Source organism: Notamacropus eugenii, chromosome 4, assembly GCF_028372415.1.
Source record: "Notamacropus eugenii isolate mMacEug1 chromosome 4, mMacEug1.pri_v2, whole genome shotgun sequence".
NCBI classification, from domain to species: domain Eukaryota; kingdom Metazoa; phylum Chordata; class Mammalia; order Diprotodontia; family Macropodidae; genus Notamacropus; species Notamacropus eugenii.
This window is the reverse complement of record NC_092875.1, coordinates 363,506,291-363,514,050: the sequence shown is the minus strand read 5'-3', so window position 1 is coordinate 363,514,050 and position 7,760 is coordinate 363,506,291.

The window sequence follows — 7,760 nt, the reverse complement described above, 5'->3', positions numbered from 1 at the left end:
TATTTTTTTCGCTCTTGTTTTGATTTTTCTTGCACATGATGGTTTTTGTGTGTTGTGGCTTCTGGTTCTTTCAGTGAGAAGCTGCAGAACTTGGTGTTGAGCTGCCTGGTGTGAAAAAGCTAAGAGCAGGTGCTGTTTTAACTTTTTGTTTTGTGTTTTCCTGATCAGCCTTGGGGTTAGCTTGTTAAGTGTGGGGGAGTGGTGGTCTGGTCAGGGGAGATCTCCTCCACTGAGCTGAGGCAAAGGAACCTTAGGGGCTGATGATCCCACCTGCCCTATTATCTTCCTGTTTCCCCTGGAGTGCTAAGGCACTCCTAGATCCTAATGTGAATTTCCACCCCTCCTGGGGCTCCTCTTCTAGCACTGAGGCTTGCCTGGGTCCTAGTGTGATTTCCACTGCCCTGGGGCCCCTCTCCTTCTGGTTCATCTCTGCTACAGTAGGAGGAATCCCCCTTAGCTATTTTTCTAGCCTTAGGTGTTATGAGACTATTTGCCCCCTCTGCTGTTCCCAGTGATCCAGGATTATTCTGGGGAAATATTTTTTGGTTCTTTTGAGGTCATCAAGGGGGGAGAAAAGAGCATTTACTGAACACTCTGCCATCCTGGATCCCAGAAGTTCAAGTAGGTGACTTACAGACATTTAATCTGCATGCTGAAAGTCTCGGGAGCTGCTGCAGGTGAAATCTGGGGTTCAGCAGCTGTCACTCGCTAGGCTCTGTTACTCTCTCACCCTGGGTTTCCACTCCACTGGTTCCACCTGTTGCTGCCTCAGATCTCTCTAGGACCCTTCTGTTCTGCTGGGTTGGATGTGCTGTGCTGTGAGCTGTGGGCTCACCCCTGTGGCACAGATCCTTCCATGGACCTTCCAGTCTGTCCTGGGCTGTGAATCTGCCCCAGTCTGTCTCCTATTGGATTCTGCACCTCCAAAATTTGGTCAAATTCTCTTTTTAGAGATATCTGAAGGAGTTTGTCTAAGTGCTTAGGTGAATAGTTGCTCTTACTCCACCATCTTGTCTCTGCCTCCAATAGTTTAATTTTTTTATCACCTCTAGCCCTGGGAGATGGAGGATGGTGTCTCTTGCCCCAAATCTTCATTTCTCTCCTCTGGCCTGGAACTAAATTCAAACTTCCAACCTCCTAGAAATGCCCACGGCCACAGGGTTCCTCCCCCTCACTGCTTTTGCACTCACTGGGCCTGTGCTCTTTCTTTCTCACACCTGCTACTCTTTGCAGTACAGCTGTGTCTGGAGTTCCTTGCTAGCAGAGGTTCCATCAGTCTTCCTGAGCTCAGACATCCAACTACCCTTGCTATCCTGGGGGTAAAAGCTCCTTTGGCTGGGGTGGAGTCAACTTCTCAAACCAGTCAACCCCAGTGCTTACCAATGGTTGCTAAAGTGGACCCTAGTCTGGAGGTGTTTACTCTTCACTGGGCCAAACCTGGTCTTGTAATTTTTCTTCTGAACTTCTTGAATTGTCCCAGGAAGATCCATCTTATGCCCCTAGTCTTATTTATTTTTACCTGCACTTTCTTTGCCCTAAGGTGCTACTTTATCTCTTGTGGAGGAAAATTTTGAGTGCTTGGAATTTTCTGACCTACTCTACAATCTTCCTAGAATCCTCTCTCAAATATCATTTCTGATATTTGACTGCCACTCCCTTCTCCATAATAAAGCATTCCCCAGTCCCTTTTTGAACATTCCAGATATTACTTGCTAGTATGTTTTTTTTACTAAAAGGGATATCAATATACTTGGGAAGAAAAATTATATTAGCTAGCATTTCATCAGAAAAAATAGTTGAAGGATATGCATAGTACTTAGAACATTGAACTGAATTTTCTTTTTAATGTTAGCCTCTAATAAAATTTTCATTAGACCAAATCAGGTAATCAACCCCTTTCATTCCCTAATTTAAATAATTTACTCATGGACTATGAAATTATTTGAAATAACTAGGGCAATAGAGGGGAAACAATCCTGTCAAAGTCATGAAGGGAAATCCAATGAAGTCAAATGATATGAAAAGCATTATGGATGGAAGTTCAGAAATAACAACATGCATAAAAAGAAAGAAACAGAGCTACTATATTTTACTATGAAAGTCAAGGATTTATATCTCTTAAAGGAAAGCAAACATATATCTATATATATGTGTGTGTGTGTTTATGCATACATACACAGACACATGCATATATGTATATGTACATATATATATATACATATATACATATATATGTATATATGTATATATATATATACACAATATATCCATATATTTATAGGTATACGGGTATATGTGTGTATGTGTAAGTAGTTTAAATGAGATGAGATGGAATAGCTACAGTTTACAAAAAATAAGCAATACTTTTGATAAAATGCCTCATTCTGTTCTTGTGAAAAAGATGGAGAAATGTGGGCTCTTCAGAACTATTTGAATGTATTAAATGAGTTGTAGCTAATAACTCAATATCATCTTTGCAGGCTATATCCAGTGAAGTGTTCAGGGGAAGTATTCTTGGTCCTGGATAAAGGGTTGTGATACACTTATCAAATGTGAAGAACACCAAAAGCTGGAAAGGGTAGCAAACACAAAGAATGGCAGTCAAGATTTGGTTTGTCTTTACAGTCTAGAATCTAGCCACTAGACCATAGAGTAAATTGGAATACAGTGAAATATTATGCTGCTAAATATGTTGTTTTTGAGTTCAAAATATCAACTTCACTGGTACAAGGCGGGATAGGCATAAGTGGGTATCAGTTCATCTAAAACAGTTTTGGAACAAGAGAGAGTGAGGATTAATGAACCAGTTGTGAATTCAATGAGTCAGCATTGTGTTGTGGCAACCAAGGATGTTAAGACATTTCAGGATGAATTAAGATAGACATTGCATGCAGCATTGTAAAGGAAATTATTAAATTGTTCTCTGCTGTAGGCTTACTATTTCTTAACTTTTGTGTTTACTTATGTTTCTTACACTTTAGAAATGCAATTGATAAGTAAGACACTCCAGCAAAGTACATTCAGAATTGGAAAGGTTCATTCCAAAGAGAATGAGATCTAGGAACTGAAGAAATCTGAAGATTAAATATGAAGACAATAATTTGGATTAGCAGGGGTCTCAACGCTTGTCTTCAGGAATATGAAAGATTGTTATTTGGGAAAAATATTAGACTTGTTATTTTTATCTTTGATTCATAAAAGCAGAACTAATATCTATTTGAAAGATAGAAAATTTTGGTTTAGTGATCAGGCAAAATTTTCTGCCAATTTGACTCCCCAAAAGTGGAAGTCACTGCTTCAGGAAGCTGGGGTTTCACTTTCATTGGAGGTCTCCAAAAGAGTTGATTGTTTTTCTTAAACTTGGCTGTGTTCCAGAGGATTTGTTGTTGATGTTTAGTTATGGATTTTTATGATGTTCCTTTTTGTGTATGGGGTGAACTGGATGGCTATTATGATATTTTACTACTCTGAAATTCTGTGATTCTGTATTAAATCATATCATTCTGAGAAAAGTCTTCTCATAAAGTAGCTTTGCACAGCTTCACTAGCAAGATTCTATGAAATAATGTGTACCAAAATCCCTTCCTTATTTTTTTCAGAATTGTATCTTTCTTGCTGGGGCCTATTGTGTATGTGTTCTACTGGAATCTCATTTAGTAAAGACAAATTTACACTTACCTGTTGCTGTAAGTAGAGAATGAGGCTAGGTTACAAATAGGCTGCTCAATAAATCAGATATAGATGACACACATATTAGTGATCCAATATAGACACATTTCTGAGTGAAGAAAAGCTAAATTCAACATTAAAGATAAGGACATCCCTGCTTAGTCACCCTGTCATGAATTCCTTCAGAAAAGGCTATTTTTGAAAACTCCTGACTCTAACCCAACTCTAAGTCAAGATGTAACTTGCAACATGATGTGTAGTGATGGGAAGAGGGAGAATCAATTTTCATTCTGGAGTAAATGGAATAAATCAGCACCTGCAGTTGACATGGAGGTTATAACCTCATCTTTCTAATGCAGAGCAAGTCACAGCTGTTCCTGGTTTAATAATTTCTGGGTTTGATTGCTACAGTGTAGAGTGACAGTGCATCTGAAGACTACTCAGTGGTTCCATCTGATAGACAATGGAAGGCTAAACTAGTAAATGAAGGTTATTATTAGTAAGTGATCAACAGACTTCAACCAAAATTCAACTAGAATAGGCTAGACATTGTTATTTATTTGGAGTGTCACACATAACACTCTATCTCTTTCCCCTTACTACACAATATTCATAGATTTAATTTATTTCTACACCCCCAGTTCTACCTTTTACAATATTTAGTTTTCTTCATAGTTCAGTTTAAATACCATATTCTTGAAGATTTTCCTGATCCTTCCAATTACTAATGCGTCCCTCAAAAAAAATACCTTGGATGAATTTTGCATATATTTTAATGTATATGGGATCATAGAGATTTGAAAGACCATAGGGTTACATAGTTTAATTCCTTCATTTTGTATAGGAGGAAATTAAGGCACATTTAGCATAAGGTCACACAGATTCAGGATTCAGATAGATAGATAGATATAGATATAGATATCACAGAGCTGGAATTTAAAACCAAGTTTTAGGACTCCAAATCAAACACTCTGTACTATGCTTTGGTGCTTCTCCACACTACTTCCTTTTATCTAATATAAGTTCCTTGAAACCTGTGATAGTTTAATTTTTGTCATTGTCTCCTAAGCACTTAGCATAATGCCTGGCACATATCAGGCATGTAATCATTATTTTTTGATTGATTATTTGATTAATGAGGCATCACAATTTTGAGGCAGCCCATTATGAGACCACGGTTTTCAAATACATAGTGGGCTTTGAATCTGTAATATTGGCTTTGTCAAAAAGTCAAATTCGTGCATAAACATAACTGTTCTGAGACCAGCTCCCTTAGAAGGGCCACAGTCTCTATAAGTAGTATAATACCTGACAGATTGTAATAGCTCAATAATATTTGATGTATGAATGGTTAAAAATGAGAAATTTGTACTTATACAGTTATGAATCTGTGCATATTTATTTGCAGAGTATAAATTTCTGCATTTTAACTTTTGATGGCTTGATAAACAACCAAATAAATAACAGCAAGGGAAATCTGTGTGTGAAATTGAAATACTCTATTATGAAAGTAATGGTTAATTGCTAACTAGCAGTAGCATTTCACAAGCGCTAATATTTATCAAAGCAGAAAAAAATCATAGCTATTTCAAACTAGGTTATCTTAGAAACATCAATGCTTTCATAGATGTTACTCTCCAAATTTTGCGTGCAGGCTGTGTATCATCATACTTTATGGTCATTTTTAAACGTGTCTGGAAGCTTAAAAAAAAACTTTTTAAAGAAGCATTATGCTAGTATTCCTGATGCCTCAAAATAGAATGTGTCTGGAGTCAAAATTGCTGACTTGAATCTCATCAGATATAATAGTGGAAACCAGAGGAGCCAAGATGGTGGAGTAGAAAAACACACATATGCTAGCTCCGAACCCACAGCCCATAAAATATCTGTAAAGAAGAACTCCCAACAAATTCTGGAGGAGCAGAAGCCACAGAACAATGGAGAAGATGAGATTTCTGTTCCAGAGAGCCCTGAAAACAGACACCAAAGGTCCGTCACGCACAGGACACAGAGCAGAGTCCAGCCCTGCCTTGGCCGCAGGGCACCTAGAGGAGCAGATACGAGGGGGCTTCAGGGACAGAATCTCCAGCTGCAGAGCAGGCCCCTCCACCCACAGGTGATAAGGGTCAATGAGAGGGACTCTTTGGCTGGTCGAGATGGGAGTGTGGTGTCCCCATAACTCAGGCCACCTTGGGAGGCAACAGTGGGGGCAGGGGTGGACAGGGGCTCCCCAAGAAGACAGGAGCCCAGATCCATTGTTGAAGGTCTCCCCATAAACTCCCTGAGGGAACTGAGTCCCATGAGGTGGCCCTGCCCCCACCTGAGCACCAGAACTTAATCTCACACTGAATAGCAGCCCTGCCCCCGTTAAGATTCCTGAGGCTGGGAAGCAGTATTTGAATCTCAGAACCCAAGTGCTGGCTGGGCGTATCTGGAAGCGTGGTGGGGGTGGAAAGTAAACTCAGAAGTCAAGTCACTGGCTGGGAAAATGCTCAGAAAAGGGAAAAAAGAAATAAGACTATAGAAGGTTACTGTCTTGGTGAACAGATAACTCCTCCCTTCCTTTCTGATGAGGAAAAACAATGCTTACCATCAGGGAAAGATACAGAAGTCAAGGTTTCTGTACCCCACACATCCAAAATAAATATACCATGGGCTCAGGCCATGGAAGAGCTCAAAAAGGATTTTGAAAATCAAGTAAGAGAGGTGGAAGAAAAACTGGGAAGAGAAATGAGAGAGATGAAAGAAAAGCATGAAAAGCAGGTCAACACCTTGCTAAAGGAGACCCAAAAAAAGCTTAAGAAAATAACACCTTAAAAACAGCTTAACTCAACTGGCAAAAGATGTTCAAAAAGCCAATGAGAAGAACAATGATTTAAAAAGTAGAATTAGTCAAATAGAAAAAGAGGTTCAAAAACTCACTGAAGAAAACAGTTCTTTCAAAATTAGAATGGAACAGATGGTGGCTAATGCCTTTATGAGAAACCAAGAAATCACAAAACAAAACCAAAAGAAAGAAAAAATGGAAGATAATGTGAAATATCTCATTGGAAAAACAACTGACCTGGAAAATAGATCCAGGAGAGACAATTTAAAATTTATGGGACTATCAGAAAGCCATGATCAAAAAAAGAGCCTAGACATCATCTTTCATGAAATTATCAAGGAAAACTGCCCTGAGATTCTAGAACCAGAGGGCAAAATAAGTATTCAAGGAATCCACAGATCACCGCCTGGAGGAACATTGTGGCCAAATTCCAGAGTTCCCAGGTCAAGGAGAAAATATTGCAAGCAGCTAGAAAGAAACAATTCAAGTACTGTGGAAATACAATCAGGAGAACACAAGATCTACCAGCTTCTACATTAAGGGATCAAAGGGCATGGAATACGATATTCCAGAAGTCAAAGGAACTAGGATTAAAACCAAGAATCACCTACTCAGCAAAACTGAGTATAATACTTCAGGGGATAAAACGGTCTTTCAATGAAATTGGGGACTTTCAAGTATTCTTGATGAAAAGACCAGAGCTGAAAAGAAAATTTGACTTTCAAACACAAGAATGAAGAGAAGCATGAAAAGGTGAACAGCAAAGAGAAGTCATAAAAGGGACTTACTAAAGTTGAACTGTTTACATTCCTACATGGAAAGACAATATTTGTAACTCTTGAAACTTTTCAGTATCTGGGTAGTGGGTGGGATTACACACACACACACACACACACACACACACACATGCACACACACACGCACACACACAGAGACAGAGAGCACAGAGTGAATTGAATAGGATGGGATCATATCTTAAAAAATTGAAATTAAGCTTTGAGAGAGAAATATATTGGGAGGAGAAAGGGAGAAATGGAATGGGGCAAATTATCTCTCATAAAAGAGGCAAGCAAAAGACTTTTTAGTGGAGGGAAAAAGAGGGGAGGTGAGAGAAAAACATGAAGTTTACTTTCATCACATTTCACTAAAGGAAGGAATAAAATGCACACTCATTTTGGTATTAAAACCCATCTTACAATACAGGAAAGTGAGGGAGAAGGGGATAAGCAGGGTGGGGTGCATGATGGAAGGGAGGGCAATGGGA